This window comes from Podarcis pityusensis (assembly GCF_964106645.2).
Source record: "Podarcis pityusensis genome assembly, chromosome: 9".
Taxonomy (NCBI): domain Eukaryota; kingdom Metazoa; phylum Chordata; class Lepidosauria; order Squamata; family Lacertidae; genus Podarcis; species Podarcis pityusensis.
Window position 1 is genome coordinate 25,132,856 of NC_138034.1, and position 24,738 is coordinate 25,157,593.

Below are 24,738 nucleotides of genomic sequence, written 5' to 3' on the forward strand. Positions count from 1 at the left end.
TTGAAGATGCACCTCTTTACCCTGCCCTTTGACAGTTATGATATTTTATTTTGTGGGACCGACCTCTTTTATCAACTCAATACTACTCTGCTTTTGATTTGAATGGTCTATACTAGTTTACTGGTTAATACAGCTGAATATTGCCCGTGGGCCTTGTGCTAAACAGCAGGTAAAGGACCCCCCCCCCCCGACCATTAGGTCCAGTCGTGGCCAACTCTGTGGTTGCAGCACTTATCTCGCTTTATTGGCTGAGGGAGCTGGCGTACAGCTTCCGGGTCATGTGGCCAGCATGACTAAGCCGCTTCTGGCGAACCAGAGCAGCGCACAGAAACCTTCCCGCTGGAGCAGTACCTATTTATCTACTTGCACTTGATGTGCTTTCGAACTGCTAGGTTGGCAGGAGCTGGGACTGAGCAACAGGAGCTCACCCCATCGCGGGGATTCAAACTGCCGACCTTCTGATCGGCAAGTCCTAGGCTCTGTGGTTTAACCCACAGTGCCACCCGCATCCCTCAAACACAGGTAAGAAATTGTTAAATAAATGAAGGAATGCCTTTGTGAATCATCAAGTGTTAGAAAACTACAATGGTTCACTGAGGGATGGTCTCCACAACCACCACTCCTTGGACAAGTTGACATTTTTACAAATTGTCTGTTGTTGGTTTATTGCTGAATTCGTGGCTAGCTTTTACAACATGGAGCATAGAGTATCTTGCATGTCAGATAATTGAGTGCTATTTGATCTCCACCACTCAGTGACTGCAGATGTCAGTACTCATTGAGAAAAATATTGTTTGTTCTCTAGTCAGAGTAAATGAGTTTACCTATCTTTTGTGTCCTGTCCTATCCTATCCTCAGGGCTCGTTAGTGAAACTGAATCTCAGACTGTTCATTCATGTCAGCTAGGATTTTTTTTGGGGGGGGGATTGTAAATATATTCTAAACCTTTACATCTTAAGTAATTTTCTGTTTTCCTCCTAAATTACAGTAGGCAGCCTAGCTTATAAACAAAAGGACAGACTGTTAATAACATATTTCCTTTTTTTGGACTTTCAATTTCCTTTTGAAGACAAGGGAAAAGAGAGACTATATATTGCACATTCAGCCCAAATATAGCATTTGCCAGCCATTTTGTACTCAGTATAACCATAGATAATTTCTGCATTCCAGTGGTATCCATTTCGACATAGGAGTTTCATTTCAGTGGTCCCATGTGATTATGGGTGAAGCAAAACAGCAGAATAGCAAAGCTTCAGGACATTCAGTATAAACATTTTTATTCTTGTCTACAAAAGAAAAGAAAAAAAGAGTAGTGGAATGGTTCAGCTCCAAACATGGCAGTTTAGAGGATGGAAAAACTTAATGGAGCAGAGGTGAGCAACCACTGTCTCTAGATGTTGCTAGACTACAACTCCTATCATTCCTGACTATTGAGCTAAATCCTTCTACGTCCCCTGATATGCTGGTGAGTTTTTAACTTGATCATCAGAAAGGTTGGAAATCAAAGAATTTCAGTGACTGTAAAACTTGCCAACAACAAGCAATGGCATAAAAGTTAACAGAGGAAATGGGAGCAGGGAGTCTGATGAGTCAGATGGCAGTGACTAAACAGGGTGGATGGTTCTGCAGTCACTGACACTGCAGACTTGCAGTAAGATGCCAAAGAGCAATTTTCCTTCTGAAATGTGATACAGTTCAAAAGCAAGCAGATACAGCTAGGTGAAAACCTGACAGGGCAAGCCCTGCAGTGATAAGCAGTAGTGAGAGGATGCAACAGTTGGAAATGTCTTCAGCCACCAAGCAGGGGTCATCACCAGCAATTAAAATCCTTTCTGTTCTCCCCAGCATTGACTGGACCTTGTTTCTTCAGATCAGTGATTCCCTGTTTACTGTTTTATTGTATTTAAACAATCTTTATCCTGAGTATATTCAAGATCAGGCCTTTGAACCTTTTATAGTACAGTGGTACCTCGGGTTAAGAACTTAATTCGTTCTGGAGGTCTGTTCTTAACCTGAAAGTGTTCTTAACCTGAGGTACCACTTTAGCTAACGGGGCCTCCTGCTGCTGCCGCACGATTTCTGTTCTCCTCCTGAAGCAAAGTTCTTAACCCAAGGTACTATTTCTGGCTTAGCGGAGTCTGTAACCTGAAGCGTCTGTAACCCAAGGTACCACTGTAAATCCTCCTTTCCTTCCAAGTTTGGTCTTCCACCTCCCATTGAAATCTGAAATAGCATCCATGCACTTATTCCCTTCCATTTGCAACTGTATCCTTCTAAGTTCCTATTTCTTCCTGAGCATCCATACTTTCTGTTTCTTACTGAAGGAAGAACAACACCACATCCACAGTCTCAGAATATTCCTACGCTTTCTGCTGTGGAACATCAAACAAAAAGAGCCTCATGTCACAAAAGGGAGCTAATTGTTAATTGTTCATTAAAAGGTCGTTAGTTTGTGGCACTATTTTTAGCTTCTTTATAAATATCCAATTGAGGGCAACTGTGACATTTTTAATGAAGGCAAACTGTTAAAAAGGGTTTGTTATCTAGAAGTGTCCATGAAACAGAGACATCCATTTTCCCTTTTCAGTCAGTTATATATTAGCGATTCAGAAGAAAGGAGTTGAGTTTTGCTCCATACATATTCAACAGTTCCGGCCTCTACTATACCAATGCATTGTTGATTTGCCTTTTTCAGAGCTCATAATCACATTCCACCTCTGCTTCAACCATTCATTCAGAGTGATATGTGCGGCCAGCCCTATCGTTAGGGAGAGTGAAGCAGCTGCCTCAGGCAGCAGTTGCTGGGAATGGGCAGCAGTGGCAAGATGTTGGTGGAGAGAGTTGAGTGTGCCACATGACCTGCCTTGCAACTACTGCTAGTTTGCTCCCCTCAGGTACAGTGCAGGCCACTGTTCAATCACACCACTGGTAAAATAAGATCCAGCCCCCAGCCTCATCAAGGATTCTACACAGAATTAGGGAGGGATGCTTTATCTTGCCCATTGCCTCAGGCGGAAAAATGTCTTGCGCTAGCCCTGGTGATATGGTAAGTGGGTGGATTTGGAGTGGAAATTGGTAAGGGGAGAGGGAAGGTCAGCAAAAAGAGCTTTTGCAGAAGTTGCACAGCTAATGCTAACTGCTTTGTCTTTCTGATTGTTACTGAATCAGCAGCACTATAAGCTGTTTCTTTTGTTTTCTTTTGGGAGGCAGGCGCTCCCACTGCAGTGTCCCCAAAAGTGGTTTTTGCAAAGGCCCTCCTTGCCCTACCCATTTTTCTCCACAGAAAACCCCAGTCTGACCATGCAGGCGTGCTCAGGGCCAGACTAAATGCACAGTGTAAAGCATAGGGATTAAATAAAGTGGAAAACACATGTATTGTCTTCAGAGCAGCTCACAGACAGGAGGAGAATGAGAAAACCAAGAGTTGCTGCATAGCTTTCATGCCCTTCCTGGAGGGAGCTGGTCTTAGTGTTTGCCTTTCCTGCCATCACAACAGATTTGTAGAGCCATTTTACACAGTTGGGGCAGGAATTTGAGGTGGAAGGACCATCCACATCAGCACGCCACCCAGCTCACACCAGCAGGATAAAATATAGGATTGCATCTCCCTTTTCCCCCTTGGAAAAAACATTCTTGCTTTGATCCAAATGTATAGAGGGAGATCCACTAAACACTATGGCCCCTGGGGCACCAGCCTAGGATTCAATCCAATGCACACCAACCTGGGATTAAGTCCTGCCAAATTCAGCAGAGTGTACTTCGTGGTACTTGCACTGTTGGTTAGTTAGGCGCATCAGCTTCCTATTTGAAATATACTCAGAGTCGCAAAGTGATTTCATGCTCTTTATTCAGCTCATAGTGGTGAGGAGGAATGAATAAATGTCCCCTCACAGTATCTGCTTTATATACATTATTTACACAATGGGCTGCACATGATTGGCTAATTCTGGAATTCTACTGTAAGCCAATCAGGTTGTCGATTCACTTCTATCTGGAGCAGGATTGGGTGGTTCCTGCCAACCAATCATACTGCTGCATTGTTCTAGGACCAATCAGACTGCTGCATTCTGAATCCTATTGTTCTAGGACCAATCAGACTGCTGCCTTTTGGATCCTATTCAACTCAGTACATAACACCCCTCCCCTCTAAGTTCCAGTCCTGCCCGGGAGGTCGCATTCATAGTCCTCAAGGTATGCCGGCGGCCTACGTGTGCGTTGTGGCCTGGGGTGTTCCCTGGTCCGGGCTCCGGGTTCTGGCTCGTGTTCCAAGGATGCTGGCTGTGATGCGGCTGTTTGGTCTGGTGCAACCGGCTCGCTCAGTCGTGGTTCTGGTTCCGGTGTCCTTTCGGCCTCACGGGTCCTCTCTGTATTTACTGATTCTGCCTCTCCTGCTGGCCCCTCCTGCTCTATGGGCCTCACTGCCCCGCTGTTCCCTTGGGACTCCTCTGACCTGTCCTCCTCCTGGTTTTCTCCCGGGAATCGTCGCCGTATCTGGTCGCAGTGGCGGCGCCAGCATTGCCCCCCATCCGTTAGCACCTCGTACGACACGGGGCCAGTGACCCTGGTGATTGTGGCGGGTACCCATGCTGGGCCTGCCCCAAAATTCTTTGCGTACACTGGGTCCTGGGCCTCGAAGGTCCGGGGGTTCCTGCCTTCCCCCACCACTATCTCATCCTGAGCTCTATCGGGGTGAAGGCGGTCCAATCTGATTGTAAGGCGCCGACCCATTAGTAGTTCAGCGGGGCTCCGGCCAGTCGTTGAGCTGGGGGTGCTGTGCTGTGCTAGAAGGAATGTGGCAAGGCGGTACTCCCAGTCCCCTTGCGTCATGCGGCGAAGGGTGTCCTTGGTGGTCCGCACCATGCGTTCTGCTTGGCCATTGGTGGCAGGGTGGAACGGCGCCGAACGGATGTGGCGGATGGCGTTCTGCGCTGTGAAGGTTTGGAATTCTCCTGACGTAAATGCAGTCCCGTTGTCTGAGACGAGAGTGTCAGGGAGCCCGTGGGTTGCAAACAGCCTGCGTAGTACCCGGATGGCTGCGGACGTGGAAGTGGACGGTACCAGTGCGACTTCCAGCCATTTGGTGTAGGAGTCCACCACTATGAAGAATGTTTTCCCCTGAAAGGGGCCAGCGAAATCCACATGCAGGCGTGACCATGGTGCTCGGGCGGACTCCCAGGACTGGACTGGGGCCCTTGGGGGATCTGGGCGGGATTCTTGGCAGGCCTGGCAGTGTTTGACCCAGGCCTCTATCTCTCCATCGATCCCCGGCCACCACACATAACTCCTGGCAAGGGCCTTCATTCTTACTACCCCTGGATGTGTCTCGTGTAGGGCTGTGAGGACCCTTTTGCAGAGGGGCTGGGGAACAACGACTCTGCTTCCCCATAACAGGCACCCCTTGTGGGCCGACAGTTCATGTTTGCGGGTTGTGTAGCCGGCGAATTCTGGCCCGGGGCTGCTGCTGGGCCATCCCCTCCACACCCAGTCCAGGACCCGGGAGATGACCCTATCTTTCTTGGAATGGTGTGCAACTTCTTGTGCCTGAATGGGGCGGTCGGGAAGCAGCTCCAGGCTCATAACCTCTTGTGCAGGTGCTGGGTCAGGGCCTGTTTCCGGTAGTGGTAGCCTGCTGAGGGCGTCCGCATGGCCCATCGCCTTCCCAGGTCGGTGAATCAGTGCATACTGGTAGCTGGCAAGGAAAATTGACCACCTGAGGACGCGAGGAGACAGCACTTGGGGGGTCTGCTTTTCGGGGGCAAACAAGCCAAGCAACGGCTTGTGGTCAGTCACCACGGTGAAGGGCCGCCCGTACAAGAAATCATGGAATTTTTTTACTCCCTTTACGATTGCCAGACCCTCCTTGTCGATTTGCGAGTAGTTCCGCTCGGTTGTGTTGAGTGTCTGGGAAAAGTACGCCACCGGTACCTCTCTTCCATCCGGGAGTTGGTGCCCCAGGACAGCTCCAATGCCATAGGGTGAGGCGTCGCATGCTAGCACCACCGGCAGCCTCTCGTCGAAGTGTGCCAAGACCGAGTTTGAGACAAGCAAGTCCTTGACTGCCTGGAATGCGGCCTCCTGGCGCTGGCCCCACACCCAAGGGGCCCGCTTGTCCAGGAGTCTGTGTAGGGGCTCCGCTACCGCCGCCTTGTGGGGAAGGAAGGAATGGTAAAAGTTCAATAGCCCCAAGAAGGCCTGAAGTTCAGTCTTGCTCTTGGGCGCTGGGGCATCACAAATGGCCCGTACCTTGTCCCCAGTCGGGTGGACCCCTTCTGCATCCACCATAAATCCCAGAAAGTCCACCTGAGGCACTCCTAGTAGACATTTTTCCCGCTTCACCTTGAGACCCGCCGTCTGGAAACGGTGCAGAACGGTGCGGAGGCGGTCCTCAAACTCCTCTGGTGTGGGGCCGGCAATCAACACATCATCGAAGAAGGGGGTGACGCCAGGAATCCCTTTAAGGAGAGAGTCCATTATATTCTGGAATATGCCTGGTGCCACGCTGACACCGAATTGCAGCCGCTTTACCCTGAACGCTCCTCTGTGCGTCACAATCGTCTGTGCCTCTGCTGTGGCCTCATCTACTGGCAGCTGTTGATATGCTTGGGCCAAGTCCAGCTTGCCAAAAATTTTCGACCCAGCCAGGGTGGCAAGGACATGGCTGACCACTGGCACTGGGTATGCGTGGGCCGTGAGGGCCTTGTTTATGGTACATTTGTAGTCTGCGCAGATGCGGACCGAACCATTAGGCTTGACGGGTGTGACGATTGGGGTTTCCCAGGGAGCATTAGGCACCGGCTCCAGCACTCCTTGCTCTACGAGTCGGTCCAATTCCTCGTCTATACGGGGTTTCAAGGCGAACGGGACCCGGCGGGCCTTGAGCCTGACCGGTCGTACTGCGGGGTCAAGCTGTAGCGCAATGGGGGGGCCCGTATACTGTCCCAATTTCCCATCGAAAACCCCTGGAAATTCCTTGCATATGGCGTCCACGTCCACTTGTAAGCTAGTGTGGTTCACCCCGGTGACAGCTAGCCCCAGTGGTCCAAACCATGCCAATCCCAGTAAGCTAATGTAGGGGCCCTTGACCACAAGCAAGTCCAGTTGCCGCGTCCGCCCTCGGTATTGCACCCTGAAGGTCCCCACCCCCATTGTGGGGACCTTACGTTTCTGGAAGTCCCGGAGGGTGAATGGGGCCGGCCTGAGTTTGGGACCCCCAGTGGGACACAGTTTCCTTAAGGTCCTTGCCGAGATTATGGATAGAGTTGAACCCGTGTCAAGCTCCATGCGGCATGGGGCCCCCTCTATCTGTACCTCTACATAAATTTTCTCTACGTTGGGGTGGGGCAACTGGTATACCTGGAAGTCCGTGAGCTCCGTCGAGTTGCCTTGGTGCGTTGGGCCCCGGGACCTGGGGCTCTTGGATTGGTCATCTGATGCCTGGTGTCGGGTGGGCCGAGCCCGACACACCCGGGCGATGTGTCCCGATTTTCTGCACTGCCTGCACTCTGTGTTGCGGAAACGGCAGGTCCTCCTCTCGTGACTCTCCCCGCAGCTTGCGCAGTTCCCTCCTTCTCGTCGAGGCAGCTGTGGTCTGTGCGCTGCTTGAGTGCGCTGCTGTACTCGGTGCACCTCCTCCCTGTCGGATCCTGAGTCGTCGGTGAGGTCTTCATGGTGGACCCTCGGTTGGGATGGCAGGCTCGGCCGTGCCTCTTGGGTCGACCTCTCGGCAGCTTCTGTTGCCAGGGCCTCCTCCAGAGCGACCTGGAACGTTAGGTCCTTCTTAGCGTAGAGGCGTCGTTGCAGCTTCTCATCCTTCAGGCCACCGACGAGGCGGTCACGAAGCATGTTCTCCAGCTCTGAGAAGTTGCAGAACCGGGCGGCTTGGCGGAGAGAGGTCACAAACCCAGTTATGGTTTCCCCAGGGGCTTGCCGCTTTGCGTAGAAGGCATTTCGACGAGCCACCACTGAGGGCTGCGGCGAAAAGTGCCCCTTCAGCTGTTCCATTATTGTTTTGTATGGAACAGTAGCGACGTCTTCAGGCGCAAGGAGAGCCCGGGCGATTTCAAACGTCTCCTCTCCGCAGACGCTGAAGAATATCGCCCTCTTCTTGGCGTCTTCTTCGTCGGTGACCCCTTTGGCTTCTAGGAGGAAGGTGAAACGGGAGGCGTACGCTTCCCAGTCTCCAGATGCTGGGTTGAATGGCGAGAAGCTGCTGTTGGCTGCCATTCTGAGTTCCTTGTGCCCCGGAGCTGAAGCCTGGATACACGGTGCGAGGCAGCGGTGCGGCAGTTGGCGGTGCTGCGGTGCTGTGTGTGGCAGTCAGCTCAGCGGGATCCCACCTTCGTCGCCAGTGAAATATACTCAGAGTCGCAAAGTGATTTCATGCTCTTTATTCAGCTCATAGTGGTGAGGAGGAATGAATAAATGTCCCCTCACAGTATCTGCTTTATATACATTATTTACACAATGGGCTGCACATGATTGGCTAATTCTGGAATTCTACTGTAAGCCAATCAGGTTGTCGATTCACTTCTATCTGGAGCAGGATTGGGTGGTTCCTGCCAACCAATCATACTGCTGCATTGTTCTAGGACCAATCAGACTGCTGCATTCTGAATCCTATTGTTCTAGGACCAATCAGACTGCTGCCTTTTGGATCCTATTCAACTCAGTACATAACACTATTACTGCATCTGAGGAAGGCAATGGGCTAGTTCACACATTACACTGAGCACAGGTACACCTTGTTGATAGTGCGCAGATCCATTAGTGTGCACTCAGGTACAGACTTTGCAGTCACCGAACATTACCGTACAACTCAACTATTTGCGTACATATATTACACTAAACCATGGTACAAACTGTCTCTACACATGCACAAGTGTTTGTGTGAAAGATTGTATGCTGATTGTGTTCAGTGACAGTTCAATTAATTGTCACAGGTGAATAAAAGTACAAGTGTACAGTTCAACTTCATATGTGTCCCTGTTGTTATCTGTAAAAGATTTGAATTGATTTATGTATATATGCATATTCGTTTTAACTGTTTCTATATCTGTAAATGTTTTATATATGCTTTTTATTATCTTGTAAATCACTTTGGGATGCCTCGTAGGAAGCAATTCATAAATTAAATTAACAACAACTGTTTCTGTACCTATATTGAATGTTAACCTGTGAACTCACGCCTACACTCACTGAATGTAACTTGTGAATACCCCTAATACTGACCTACCTTACAAAATTATTGTCAAGAAAGAAAATGCTTTGAAACACCATATAAATGATGACCATGATGCCTGAGATTGCTGTTGCTCTTATTAACATTCATTTCCCCTTCACGTAGCCTGTTGGACATTGATGCATCTGTAGGATTTCCAAGCCCAGACGCTGCCTTTATAAGAGCTGCCTGGAAGCGAACATTTCACCAAGTGCGGCTTTTCTCACTGTAGTGCCATAAGTGTCGGGAGCAGCTGTTCCTGGCAGAACTCCCTCATCTATGCATCACTTAAAATAGGCTTGGACTTGGCAACCCCACGGGCCTTTGGCACTCTCACCTATAGTCCTCTGGCTTCCAAAACTCCCTTGCCTGTAGAGTTGCCCATCTCTTTCCCCTGGAGCTGGGCCTGCACTTTTAGCAGCAGTCTGACATGGAAACATTTCCACTTTTTTAAACAAAGGTTCACCTGCTTAATTAGGCTGGCAAAGCTGCTGCTTTGAAATTGACGCAATGGCTTTAAATTCTCTGATGAAGCAGGCAGTCCGGCAGCCATGATTTATCCTCCTTCCTTCCTCTCCTCAACCACCATCCCAATCCATCCCTGCTATATTAGTCTCCCAACACAGGCAACATGTTTGGGAGTTCGTTTGAAATTCAAGCTCACATTTGACAAAGGTAGTATTTTGGTACCGTTAACTCATATCTAAATGCCAACTATCATCAGAGTTGCAAGGGTCTCACGGTTTAACACAGTGGCCAGCAGGCATCTTGAAGCAGTTCCTGGTTCTGATGTCATGGGACGCTATCCTTGACTGCTGCTTTCTGCCTTGTTTCCCCCATAGTTTTCCCTCAAAGCAACTGCATGAGGTACACACCTATCTTGGCTTATTAAGCTAACATTTGATTGTCATCCTCACCATAAACTTGTATTGCACTAGCCAAAGGCCATGGCATCATCCAAAAACATCCCTAGTCACCACATATACAGTAAAACCATAGTCAAATCAACTAAAATTCTTTGTCACATAAAATAAAACGTAGTCCTCCTATAAAATGTACAGATTAAATCTCCAAGTCCCCTTTGCAGCTGACCACAAGTTTATCTAGCTCTTTCACCCTAATCTTCCTAGTTACTAACACCTAGAGAGGTACTTTATAAGTTACAGAGTCATCAGCATCGCTCAGCAGCCATTTCACCCTCTCTGCCCTGGTTAAATTGGTTTCCTTCACGATTAGAGGTTTTATAAATCGATTTCTTGGGTCTGTATATAGTGGACATTGCAGTAAGTAATGGTATGTCTTCTACAGATGGTTGCTTACACACACAACCTTTTCACAGGGTATTTTATTGTACCGTCCATCTAGAACTGCTAAGAACATCAATTGGAAGCACAGTTCTTTGGAGGAGAATCTTAATGAGGCAAATGGAAGTTTCGAAAGTGCACTGATTTAATAAGCGGAAACTGTGGTGAACCCTTTGAGGAAGTAATCGTAGTTAAGTCTCTTTCCACTTCAGTCCCAAAGAGCCAATGCCTTAATTGTCCCTTATCCAGGGACAATTCATGTTCAGGGAGACATGACGCTCTTGTAGGTGATATTGGGTCAGGGAACATTGGATACCAGCTTTCCAGTGGCGAGTTTGTTCCATTTCTCTGTGGCACGAGGCGGGAAATCTCTCATCTGAGTCTTTTCATATAATTTAGGCACAAATAGTCAATTCTAGCATGTATCATTGTCACACCAACTCCCACATGGAGGAGGGCAGCTGATGTCCTGGTGGGAAGGGAAAGTTCTTTGCTGGCATTTATATCAATACCCCCACCTCTGCACCATCTGAGGCACCACTTTACTAATAATGATTTTAAACACAGGTTCGAACAACCGTCCACCCACTGTGAAATAGAATTTCATCAATGCCCCGCAGGCTTTCTGAATGTGGCCAGAAAGCAATGACAGTTGTAGGCTTCTTCCAGACTTTCTGTTGAACATGTAAATGATGAAGCCATCAGATGCAATCCCATTCATCCTCCTGCCACTCCTATCCAGCTCTCCATATCCATGGATATGTGTCATGGACATATATCCTTAAGAGAATAAGAAGAGTCCTGCTGGGCAAGGCCAGGGGCTTTCTAGCCCAGTATCCTGTTTTCACAGTGGCCAGCCACATGCCTATGGAAAGCCTGCAAACAGAACCTGAGTGTTTTCCACACTTGCAACTCTACACCACAACGACTGATATTCAAAGGCACGCTGCCTGTGACTTTAGATGTAGAGTTTATTTATATGTATTTTTATATATGCTAAAGTTGAGGCTTTCAGTATATGCAACAACTGCGCTAGTGTTTGCAGAGAAACATGGGCAGAGAGTGCCGATATGGATCAGTTTACAGGTAACATATTTTTCACAATATTCCTCCTCGGCAATATGGATCAGCCACTTGCTATGTTCAGAAAACAGTGCCAAAGAAGAATCTTGTGAAATCGTATTTTTGATTGCTGCAGTGATGGGCAACCAATTGCCCTGGGAGCATATTGCCATGGGCTTCAGTTGCTTTTGGTTGCCGTTGGTTTTCCTCTGTGTATTGAGCAACGTTAACGTTTCCCTAAGATCTGGCGTTGCATTTTCTGAAGCAGGGCGCTGCAAGTATTCTTTTCCCACAGTGTTAATCTGAGGGAGGAGGGAGGAGGCCAGAGACTTGGACAAGTCGGATCTCAACCCAGTGTATCATTTCTCTAAATACTATTGCTGTGAATAAGGGCAAGCGGATATAGATCATTCATCTCTCTCTCTCTCCCCCCGCCACCTGCCGCCCTGTTCCTCTTCATAGCATGTGCCTAAGGCTACATCATACAGTACTGGCAAGCAGGTACATGTTAAAAGAGACGAAATGTAGTGTAGTATCAAGCTATGCAGTTAAAAAATGATTGAAGGGTTGTTTCATGGGATTCCAGTGACTGGACCGTGAATGCTTTTCTATCTTTATGTGGAGTGTGACGGTGTGATAAGAGAACCCTGAAGTTTTTGGTTGGGCTTACAACTTTCTTTCCGACTTCAGTTGTTGCTGGTGGAAAAGTTTGTCAATGGTCTTGCCTTTAACACCAGTATTTAAGTCAGTGTCTGAAAATTACCAGCTTCCCTTGAAAGAAGCATGGCAGAGAAACAGCTAAAAAAAAAAGTAAACATATATTTTGAACTACACTGAAACACCTGGTTGGCTGCTGCATAAGACCAAATAAACAAATAAATAAATCAGCAATTAAAGATAGAATGAACTTCAAAGGAGACTTTCCTCTTACTGTGGTCATTTATACTCGTATGGGTGGTCTGGTTGCTGGGTGGGGAAACCGAGTTAATCGCTAACATTTTATTTACACGGCAGGAGTTCGTTGCATGCTCTAGAATGTGTTTATATTCCTAGGGCCTTTTTAGACTAAATCATATAGTCTTAAGTACAGATATGAGTTGCTTGGGAAAGCTTATTACACATGTATATTCAACATAAAAGGCACAGCTGATGAAAAAGAAAGCCACAGAGGGTGTATAAATCTGTCCATCCAGTTTGTAATGACCAATTTCTTTTACCCGCCAAGCAGCCTCTTTTCATTCTCAGTTTTGCAAGATTAAAATCTTTCTGTATGGCTGAGGGGAGGGGAAGGGAGGGTTGTCTTCAGAGTTTCTGGAGATTGGCTACTTCACTTTTCAAATTATTGCCGACTTCAGTGTGTGGTTATGAATCCTTCAAATCACCCATAAACAAAACCCAAGTTCCTCTACTCAAAATCTCTCTCGCATTCTCTCTGATATTGCAGATTTACACTCGGAACAGTAGAATAAGCTAGCTACAAAGAATGTTAGCTATACTTTGATTTGAAAAGTGAACAACTTTACGCTTTCACTTGTCCAATAATCTCATGGCTTCACTCAGCTCTTTGCTCTCCTCATCCCACCAGTTAATCTTTCTAATATCACTGCATCCTTTGAATTTGATTGCCTACAAACAGTTTTGGAAAGAAAATATAGTTGCCACAGCATAATTTTCAGCACGGTCCTCTTCATTTTATAAAGTTCATTGTGTGCATAAAAAGAAACCAAGGGCTGAACAATAGAGTTCCCTTGTTGTTGCTCATTTCTGTGGAGGGACTTCAAGTGATCCCTTCAATATGCATGATTCCCACACAAAATGCAAAATGATAAACAGGACCATTTACTGATAGCCTCATTCATGTGATGAAACAACAATTTCACTCTATACTGCATGGAAAAAAAGAAGGTTTTTGAATTCATAAGTGGTATTTGCATTCTAAAGCACTGAAAACTCCTTCAGGTTTATCATATATCTGGCAGCCACTTCACAGGGCACTATATACGCAAAGTTGATTTCCATTTCCTTTTAATATAACCTGCCCTGACATCTGTGGGTGATGTGCAAGATGGGGGGAAAATTGCTCTGAAATAAATAAGTACCATGTAGCTAGAATTTGTATTTCAATATATATTTTTAAGTCTGCCATTCTGTCCAAAAATATTTATTGTGAAATGCTCAAAATTGAAGGCATTAGACCTGGATGCAGACCAGATTACTCTGTTAAATTTGACAGATGCAAAACCAATGGGAGACATTTGGATCAGATCACATGTTGAAATTCCCTGCTCAGAGCAAGCACATAAGAAATGGCAAGGAACGCCAAGAGCTTCAAAAAGACTAGTGAAGTTTCCTATGGCATGAGATGACATCCCTGGGTTGCCATTAAAGTTTTAGCTAAACCAAAATGTGAGCAGAAAGCAGTTGTTCCTTGGGGGGAAGAAAGAGTATCCAATGCATTTCTAGAAGAAAGAAAAGACTTTTGATATAAGAGTAGCAAAATTTACCACGGAGATTGCAAGATGCCCTACTCAATAGTGATACTCTCTAGCCTCTTTCAGATTGAATTGCATGTGTGTAGGTGTTATTTAGACTTCAAAGGAATGTGTGTGTGTAGACCAGGGACAGAACCTTTCACAGTAGTTCCATTCCTTCCTACATACCTGTTCAGTAAACATTGGTTGGGAAAGACAGATCTCCACTTTTCAATTCCACTAGGATCATAGCTGTCAACTTTTCCCTATTCTTGCGAGGAATCCTACTCAGAATAAGGGAGTTTCCCTTTTAAAAAAGGGAAAAGTTGACAGCTATGACTAGGATTCCACAGTTTTCAAGTTAAGTTCCAGGTGGACCCAACCCAGGGCAATCCATGGCTGCCTCCTCCCACTATGGCTGAATCCCGGGTCAATCTGAAAACCCCCAATTTTATTCAGGATCTGGGATTCAACCAAAACATGTGCACAGCCCTACTTTATACACCTTCCCAGGGCCTTCTCAGGGGTCATGCCCAGCCTGTGGAATGCCCTCCCACCAGATGTTGAGAAAATAAACAACTATCTGACTTGTAGAAGACATCTGAAGGCAGCCCTATATAGGGAAGTTTTTCATTTTTGATGTTTTCCTGCATTGGATGTTTTAATTTACTGCAAGCCGCCAAGAGTGGCTGAGGCAACCAGACAGATGGGCGGCATATAAATAATAAATTATTATTATTATTTGGTCAGTCTACACTGTTCCAAGCCTTTCCATTTCACTTTCCTAACCACAAAACTTCTTGGGTTTGTTACACTAGGACACTTTAATTGTACAAAGCTAATTTTTCCAGTCTGCCCTGGAATCCCTCCTGCAAAATACTGACAGTCTGGAGGTACCCAAATTAAATGCGTATGTGTTCCAAAATCTCAAAAAAGTAAGACGTTTTTGAGCTTATTTTAAAGGAAATCCACCAAAATCTACACGTCTGACACGGGTTGCCATATGTCTTGATTTTCCGGGACATTAAAGCGCTTTTGGGTGCTATTTCCGGCATCCGAATCCTGGCTATGTCCGGGAAATTCCAGCGCTAGGGAGGTAAAGGAGACCTAGCAGAAATATGCTGGCCCTCCAGTTTAGTAAACATGCAGCCCAGAGAGATCATTCCTAAACTTCCTGACAGGCTCAAATGCAAAAGTTGAACATTGTCCTGCCACAGAGATGCAGTCAAGGGGAAGAGTTTGTGGTTGAAATGTTGCGTTTTATGTACGTTTTAAAAGCAGAGGATTTCTTCCAGAAGAAACTTTGGCAACACTACTATTAAAACTCCTGTATATAGTCACCACAAAGAGTAATGCTCCTGCTAACAATATCAAAGGAAAGGGCAAAAAAGAGAGGGAAATATTTCTTTTAGAATTTCATTACATCTTCCAAAATATATATCGTAAAGGCAAGGATCTCCTGTTCAGACAGGTCCTTTTAAAATTGTTTTGCATCCTCCTGGCCTCCAGCAAAATAATTTTCAAATGTAGCCATAATGATGTGCTTAGAGTTATGATACATATAGCCAAAATGCTACTGTGCTGGGTTTTCTAAACACACACACACAACTTTGTAATTTGAATTTCACTTTGAGTCTCGAGATTTTGAAGACTGTAACTTTGAAAATGAGATAACGACATTGAAAACTGGCAAAAAAAGGGAAAAGAAATGCTATTCCAGAAAGATGCTGAGGAGTGAAAACTTGTACAGAATAGAGCATTGAAATTCAAGATGAATATGCCCAACGTAGGAAAGATATACCCGTCAGATGTGTGCTTATCTAAAATTATCCTGTGCTGAGTCAAATATGAGAGTGAAAAATCAGATTTCCAAAATCTGCGCTTTTACTAAATCTGTATACATTACACTTATAGTCTAGACCTTCTGAGCTCTGTAAGAGAATGCTATGGGATAAACACGCGCACACAATTGCTTATCTAATAGGAAGGGAATTTTTATTTTCTTGACAAATGACAACAGCTTGGATGATGTTGCTATTGTCACCTGATTGTGATTTATTTGTACCATTCCTAAACGATTATCAAAGACAGCTGGCTAGAGATGTTTAGAGGGAAGCTGGAGTGAAAGGGTAGCATCACAAAATTTGGTGTCTCATCTGCCTTTTTGAACTCCTCTTTTCCCATTTCCAAGACTGTAGAAACATCACAGAATTAAAAACGTCATGCCACACCACACCCTGCCTCTCAAATGACATCTGCAAATCATTAGGACGGTTAAATGTGCTTTCAAGTCATCTGTCTTCGGTCCACACTAGTGGGCAGAGTGTGAATGTCTTCATATGTTTGCAAAATCAGATGGATGCTAAGGGTTTTTTGTGGGGGGGGGAGGGTTCATCAAATTGCAATTTTTCTCAAGGAACTACAGGACAGATGTGGATTGTGGCTAAAATCATTTGTATATGGCTTCACAGATCGGTGGTGGGAACACATTGGAAGCAGAGTAAACAGGCATGTGTACACAGGCTAGCTATGACAGCTTAAAACAAAAGGGCGGCTTCTCATCTACCCACGTTCCTTTTATTCTAGTTGGGTTTTGTTTGTTTTGACTTTACATTTCAACTGTCATTGGCACAGGATTATCCACTATCAGATGGCAAGGATAATGTCCGAGGCAAGTTACTGCAGCGGGTGATGCATCTTGAGTGTGTGGTGTTGTTGTTTTAAAAAGCAGATGGTGCCAAATTGTCCTCAAAAGCCTGAATCACTTGCAACCTGTCCTCCCAACAGAGTCAGCCCTGAATAACAGATGGCAGTTTCAAACATCTCCGAAAATGCTTGTTTGGCTTCTTTTCCGTCTCCTATCCCCTGCTCTTGTCTCCCCATCTCAATTTTGCTCGATTCTTTCAGATTCTTTTTCTCCCTTTGCCCAAATGTGCACCACTGGGCTCTTCCTTCTCTAGCGTGTCACTGTTCCATCTGTTTACAGGAGGGATGGGGAACCTGTGGTCCGTGGTCAGGAGGATGATGGAAGCTGCAGTTCAGCAACACCTGGAGGGCTACAGGTTCTCTGTTTTTGATTGACAGGGTAGAGGCAGCTGTTAGCATTCTACATTCTTTCTACAGCAATTTAAATATATGTCATATTTCTAATGTCTCCACTGTTGATTTTATACTGTAGGGTTTGATGATAATATACATCAAAGTGCATATCTTTAATGTACACTTTTTTCCCTTAAATGCAAAAAATACCTCAAATATCTAGCTCTTCATTTCCTATTGCTTAGGCATTTTTAATGCCATTTATTGTTCTTTTTGGCTTATATGTTTAAATCACAATGTTCCTTACTCGTATCTTGCATTTTAATGCAGGAGATACTGAAGCTATTGTGCTGCTGGTGAAATTATTGCACTGCTTCACTGTAAAGGCATTGTTGCACTTTTTTTTGCCAGAGTGTTTTTGACAGCTCTTTGTTTGCAAATGCCAGAGTCCACTCAGAAAGTGGCACAGCTTGCAAACCGTATGACCTGGTACCGGAATAAATTAAAGTCCCTGTTCTAGGTGACCAGGCTTCAGTTCAGATTTTTTCAAGATTCTAGTCTGAAGATTTAAGGATGTGGGCTAAAGGTGTATTTTGAGGAGGGGACAAGTGAAGTGGAATCATATAAGAGTACCAAGAGAACCTCCCTACCTCTTTTTATGTGTCCTCAACCTGCCTCCGGTCCTGAGTTTTCCTCTCATCCTATCTCTGTCTTGAAAGCTCTCCCATGACTCTATTTGTGTATGGTAGGAGTGGAGAATCTTTGGTTCTCCACATGATGCTGAACTACAACTCCCATCAACTGCAAGCATGACCAATGGCCAGGGATGATAGAAGCTGTAGTTCAGCAACATCTGGAGGGCCAAAGGTTTCCCACCCCTAGTGTAAGAGAAGAGCAGGCCTGTGCTCGCTGATCCCATTCCCACACCTGTGTCCCTGTCACCAGCATCCACCTTTCTTCATGCATTGCTCCCAGAACATCTGAAACAAGAAGCCGGTTCTATGCATCCCCGTGTGATTTAGAAAACTGACCGCACAGCTGGCCTGTGCTTAGAAGAGGCATCCCAGTTCATACCATTAACACCCAACATATTGAAGGCAGCAGGGCTGGGTGGTGGGGTCACAGCAGTGGGGTGGGGCCAACAATTGCAGCCTGCGTTTCCCTTCAAATGATGGAGGTATAACTCCAGAATCAGGCTCCTGTAGGGCCAAAAAAGGTTGGCAATCCCATCCAATGACTTCTCAAGATAACTAGCCTCCAGATCGATCCATGACAGTGAAAGGTGATTTCTATAAGGCTTCAGCACCAGCCGTAGCTTCTGAACCATGCTTGGCTGGGTCCAAGGATCTTGGCTGTCTGCATTTAAGACTATTTAAGCAATATCTGTTTTCTCTGGCTAAGCTAGTTCAATAGCTGCTTTGTTGTTTCTTTTATTGACAGGGGGGAAATCACCTTGGGACATGTTGTGTGAATGCTGCTATAAAATAACAGTTTGTATTTGCACTGCATTACTTACCTATGTGCAGGGATCGATGGCTCCTGTATTTTGCCCTGTTAGTCTACAAAAGGAATGCTCGAGTGTCTTATTTTACAATCTCTTCCTTGAAGCAAATCAATGTTTATTTGTAATATTTATCATCTCCTTAATGCAGACTCAAAACCGCAAGGTTTCCCCTCCACCCACACCCCACCAAACAAAAACTAGCATGCACACACACACACAGAGAGAGAGAGAGAGAGAGAGAAAGAAAGAAAGAAAGAAAGAAAGAAAGAAAGAAAGAAAGAAAGAAAGAAAGGTGATTTTGTTATATTAAGAAATGACAACATTTGAATCGGGACTCTTTTTGTGATGGTTTATTCCCCTCCTGTTCGGATGCTAAACCTGGCAGTTGGCCTTCCTGAGGGTTTGGTCCATGGCAGACTTCTGGTGCCATTCTCTCTGATCCCTACAGCTAGCTGTATCTGTAGAATCATAGAATTTTAGAGCTGGAAGGCGCCACAAGGGTCATCTAGTCAATCCCCCTGATACCCACCTGCAATGCAGGAATCTTTTGCCCAATGTGGTGCTTAAACCCATGACCTAGAGATTACGAGTCTCGTGCTCTGCCGACTGAGCTGTCCCAGATCTAAATAACTGTGTCAACAGTTCCATGCTGCCCAGGGGAGAATCCAAAGTCATGCTTCTGGAGGAACAGCCTTCCACACTACATGAGCAATTACTTTTAATACAGTAACGTATCAAATAGCAGTGCATCCAGAGCAGGGTCGGATATGGTACATGGTATGTTGTTAACCAAAATGTCCACATTTCCACTAGGTGTATACATGGAAGGCAATCTTCAATATCTTTGTAAAGTATACGGACTGCACTCCTGTTTCGTTATACAGTGGTACTTTGGTTTACGAACTTAATCCGTTCCGGAAGTCAGTTCTTAAACCAAGGCGTGCTTTCCCATAGCAGCAGGGGACTCAATTTACAAATGGAACACACTCAACATGTTCTGCTTCCAAGGCAAAGTTCACAAACCAAAACACCTGCTTCCGGGTTTGCAGCGTTCTTAATCCAAGTTGTTCATAAACTAAGCTGTTCTTAAACCAAGGTACCACTGTATGGTCTTGATTATATTGTCATAAATCATCTCTCCTGCAAAAATGGAAGCTGTGAAAGCTCTGCAGATTTTTTCCCCTAAACATCCCCCTGATTACTGCAAATTTTAGGAGCCATGTATTTGGATGCAAACAACATTCTTCTGGTTCAGAGAAAGCTTTGCTACCGGCTACACTAAGCAATGAAAACCAAGCAGTAGAAACTTGGCGAGGATGTATGTCACTGCTGTGGACTTGTTCAAGAGATGGGGCACGTCCTCTGAGACTGAGGATCTCCCACATCATTTGAACACCAGACACAGCTGCACCACCATATCACAAGTGGCTTTTCAAAAGAAGTTAGCTATTCAACCCTGGGAATCTGCCCTTCAAGAACAACAATGAAAAAGCTGCCTTGCACTCATGGAATTAATTGGAAGGATTCTCTGGGCTAATGTCAGGCAGGATCAATCTCCACCTAATCACTCCTGGACATTGCAAACCCCCAAAGAGGAAAGGCCTCAGCTGCAAAAAAAGGAAGAGTCTTGAAGAGCCAACGGTTTTCAAAGGCATAGATGTTTATTTACAGCTTCGGAAGGGGATTAGACAAATTCATGGAGGACGCCTGTCAAGCGCTACTAGTCATGAAGATGGCTAGATGCAATCTCCAGCATATGAGGCACTGTACGTCTGAATAAGCTGCTCAGACCGGGAGCAGATCTGAGAATTTTACATCAGCCAAGGGCACCAGATGGGCTGTACGCTGTCATTTGACTTCCTTAACCAAGAAGATTATAGTTACAGATAGGTAGCCGTGTTGGTCTGCCATAGTCAAAATAAAAAAAATCCTTCCAGTAGCACCTTTAAGACCAACTAAGTTAGTTCTTGGTGTGAGCTTTCGTGTGCAAGCACACTTCTTCAGATACACTGAAACAGAAGTTGCCAGATCCTTCTATATAGTGAGAAGGTGGGGAGGGGTATTACTCAGAAGGGTGGTGGGAATGGGAGATTGGCAGATAGCTGAGATGAGCCTGCTGACGACTCTTAACGACTGTAATAGGTCTTACAGGAAGAGGCAAGGGGTGAGAAGGTGAGAAATGGCTTAGTCATGTATAATGGGATAAGAATCCAATGTCTTTGTTCAAACCAGGTCTCTCCATGGTTTTAAGTAACTTAAGTAACTTAAGTAACCTATTACAGTAACTTAAGTAACCTATTACAGTCGTTAAGAGTCGTCAGCAGGCTCATCTCAGCTATCTGCCAATCTCCCATTCCCACCACCCTTCTGAGTAATACCCCTCCCCACCTTCTCACTATATAGAAGGATCTGGCAACTTCTGTTTCAGTGTATCTGAAGAAGTGTGCTTGCACACGAAAGCTCATACCAAGAACTAACTTAGTTGGTCTTAAAGGTGCTACTGGAAGGATTTTTTTTATCAAGAAGATTATGTACGTCTTTATTAAATAATATTTGTATACCTCTTGATTGTAAATAAAATAAAATAAAGCCCTCTCTAAGCAGTTTCTCTTAAATCTCAGTTAAAGAAACAAGTTAAAGCAGCATTCGAAAGATGACTAAAATCAACAGTAGTTGAAAAGGATAAATCGCATGTGACATTTACATATATGATGTATTGTCAGATCTCAGTGATCAATTGGGTATATAATGAGTAAGAGGATGTTTCAGGTATCCTAGCCCCAAGCTGTATAAGGCTTGAAACAGACCCTTGCACTTAGCCCGCTGGCTACTCAGCAGTCAGTGTAGTCATTTCAGCAGTGACATAAGGTGAGGGCGATGCTGCTGCATCAGTGAACGGTCAAGCTGCTGCATTTCTCACTAGCTACTGCTGCGCACAATGTTGTTAATAGCTTCAAAAGAGGATTAGACACATTCATGGAAGACAGGGGAAGGTTCGGAGCTCCGTGGCGGAGCATCTGTCTTGCACGCAGGAAGTCCCAAATTCAATGCTTGGCCTCTCCTGGTAGAGATGTCTGAAACCATGGAGAGCCACCACTAGTCATGGTTGACAATACTCTGCTAGATGGAGCATTGGGTCCAAATGAGTGCATCTCGAATACCAGTTCCTGGGCAGCAAGCAACAGGGTAGGGCTATTTGTCTTGTGGGCTTTCCGAAAACATCTGGCTGGCTTCTTGTGGGAATCTGGATGCTGATGTAGATGAACCTTTGGTCTAATCCAACAGGGCTCTTCTTATGGTGTGATGTTACCACTTTACAAAGACGATATTTGTAAATGCACCCAAGAGATTTCCCAACTTATCTTCATCTTCTTAGATGGCAATTTTCGGTTTTATTATTGTTGAGTCATACTTGTCCTTTCGAAAGCAGACTGTCTGGCAAGAACGACGTACAGAGCAGCAGAATAGTTGAAGCATGCACTTTCCATCTGGCTTGATAAAACACTGTGTATAAAAGAAATTAGTCAAATGCCTTGTAAAAAAAAAAAGTGCTATTACGTTATGAACTGGAGAAAAAGACCTTTTCTGAGAGCGGCTCATTAAGGCATCATATTGCTAGAAATGTATGAAAATCCATCTTCTGTAGTGCAGGAAACGTGGGATCATTATTCAATTCTGCATCACTGACTTTGATTTAAAGTACATTTAAAGCGTATGACTTCCCCTCCAAGAATCCTGGGAATTGTAGTCTATTAAGTGTGAAATCAGCCCTGAGTGCTCACTGGAAGGACAGGTCGTGAAGCTGAGGCTCCAATACTTTGGCCACCTCATGAGAAGAGAAGACTCCCTAGAAAAGACCCTGATGCTGGGAATGATTGAGGGCACAAGGAGAAGGGGACGACAGAGGATGAGATGGTTGGACAGTGTTCTCGAAGCTACAAACATGAGTCTGACCAAACTGCGGGAGGCAGTGGAAGACAGGAGTGCCTGGCGTGCTCTGGTCCATGGGGTCACGAAGAGTCGGACACGACTAAACGACTAAACAACAACAAAGTGTGAATGGGCAATTAAACATCCCATAATTCTTTTGGGGGACGTTGTGTGCTTTAAATGTATGGTGTGGATGTGTCCCAAAACCTATGCAGGATCACTTGCCATTACTCAGAAACATCAGATTCAAACCTTCCTATACAGTGGTACCTCGGGTTACATACGCTTCAGGTTACATACGCTTCAGGTTACAGACTCCGCTAACACAGAAATAGTGCTTCAGGTTAAGAACTTTGCTTTAGGATAAGAACAGAAATCAGGCTCTGGCGGCGCAACAGCAGCAGGAGGCCCCATTAGCTAAAGTGGTGCTTCAGGTCAAGAACAGTTTCAGGTTAAGAACGGCTCTCCGGAATGAATTAAGTACTTAACCTGAGGTACCACTGTACAAGGAACCCAAGAATCACTCACCTGTGTTTTTAACACTGACTTAGTTCATTGCACTATATTTATATGCATTCATGTAATCCTGCTACACTTTGAGGCAAGGCTGTGTCAGGTTTTCCTCCCTTCAGACAGCAGAGTTTGGGATGTACGTGTTGTTGTTGCTCACATGACTGAATGCTTCCTCCATACAAATAAAATAAAACAAATCCCTACACCTAGACAACTCATCCGCTGTTTGTGAGAACCAGGACTTGGAGTCACAATGGTCATATTATCCAGTCTTCAAGCTCTATAATGGCTAGCAGTCGGTAACCTGAGGATCTTTTATCAAAATGTTTTCCTGTCTGATTTAATAATATTCCGCTATTACTTCTACTTATCTTTCATCAGCCTGGAGGGTTGTTTATGTCATTGCTCTGCATTCATTCTTTCCCTTATATTATGTATATTATAACAATTTTCTATCATAGCAACAACTATCAGATGCTCCAACTGTCCCTATTTACCAGAGATGCTCTCTATTTTGGGTACCTGTCCTTGGTAAATCATGGTCTCTGCTTTGACTACCAGGGAGCTGTTATATCTCTGAAAGTTAAATCTGTAAGCCGAAAGCAGATGTGTCTCTATTTTCATGCATGTATGTGTAAATGCATGCACAAAAGCAAATGCCATGCCACTGCTTTCTTCCTGCTCCCCAAACTGCCAGCCTAGATAGTATATTTCCTGTAAGGGAAGTCAGCCTTGTCTATCACCCATATTGTACATGGGCAGAGGCAGAGAGAGAGAGACAGAGAGACAGAGAGAGAGAAGTGAGTTCATGGCAGAAGTGAGAGTCAAATCAGTGACATTCTGATTCATAGCTCAATTAAAAACTAATTAATATTAGCATTAACATCTGAAAGAGCCTCTGCAGCCCAGATAATGTTCCTTTAGGGACTGAATCCAGCCTAGGGGATACTGGTTAGCCATCCCTGATTTGTGTGTGCACGTGAATGTGTGTTGGGTCATTTTCTGACCATCAAATGAAAGCTTATACAGTGTATTGTATTATTATATATTTTGGGAAGTTGCTTGTTTATTTGTTAAGCATTTGGACACCTCTTAAGATATGGCAACCAGATTTTGCATGGTTTCCAAGATGAAGGAGTAAGTTTTTGTTTATGTCTGGATACAACAGGGTGCCATTTTGAATCAAGATGGTGGCTGAGCCTTTCAAAACTCTACACTGACTTTAACCACAGATTTCAAGCTGTGCTGATTTCCCCTCTCTCTCTTAGAATCCCAAAGTTATGCTGGGCACAAGGTTACTAGTTCACATATAAAACTTGATTTTATATTATATAAGTTAGAAGAAACACCTTTTTTGCCTATTCCTCACTATGAATATTTGGGGGGCCAAAGCTTCACAATTTTGCCTGATTTGGTAATGCTTTTACTGGTTTCAACTAACCTTTTATTGGGTTTTTTATTGCTTCAGGTTGGGCTGGGAAGGACTGAAAGCTAGTTTAGTCTTGGCGAGCAGGGGAAGAAATTGGAGAAATAAGCACCATGTGCTAGCATATTGTTCATTCCAAGCCCAAAGGTTTTTTTAGGCTTTTTAAAAAATAAATAAATCCTTGCAGGCATGTTTTGGGCCGCAATTCTCACATTATTTATTTTATTTTTAAAGTTTAATAAACTGCTCATAGTATAAAATGCCAAAGTGGT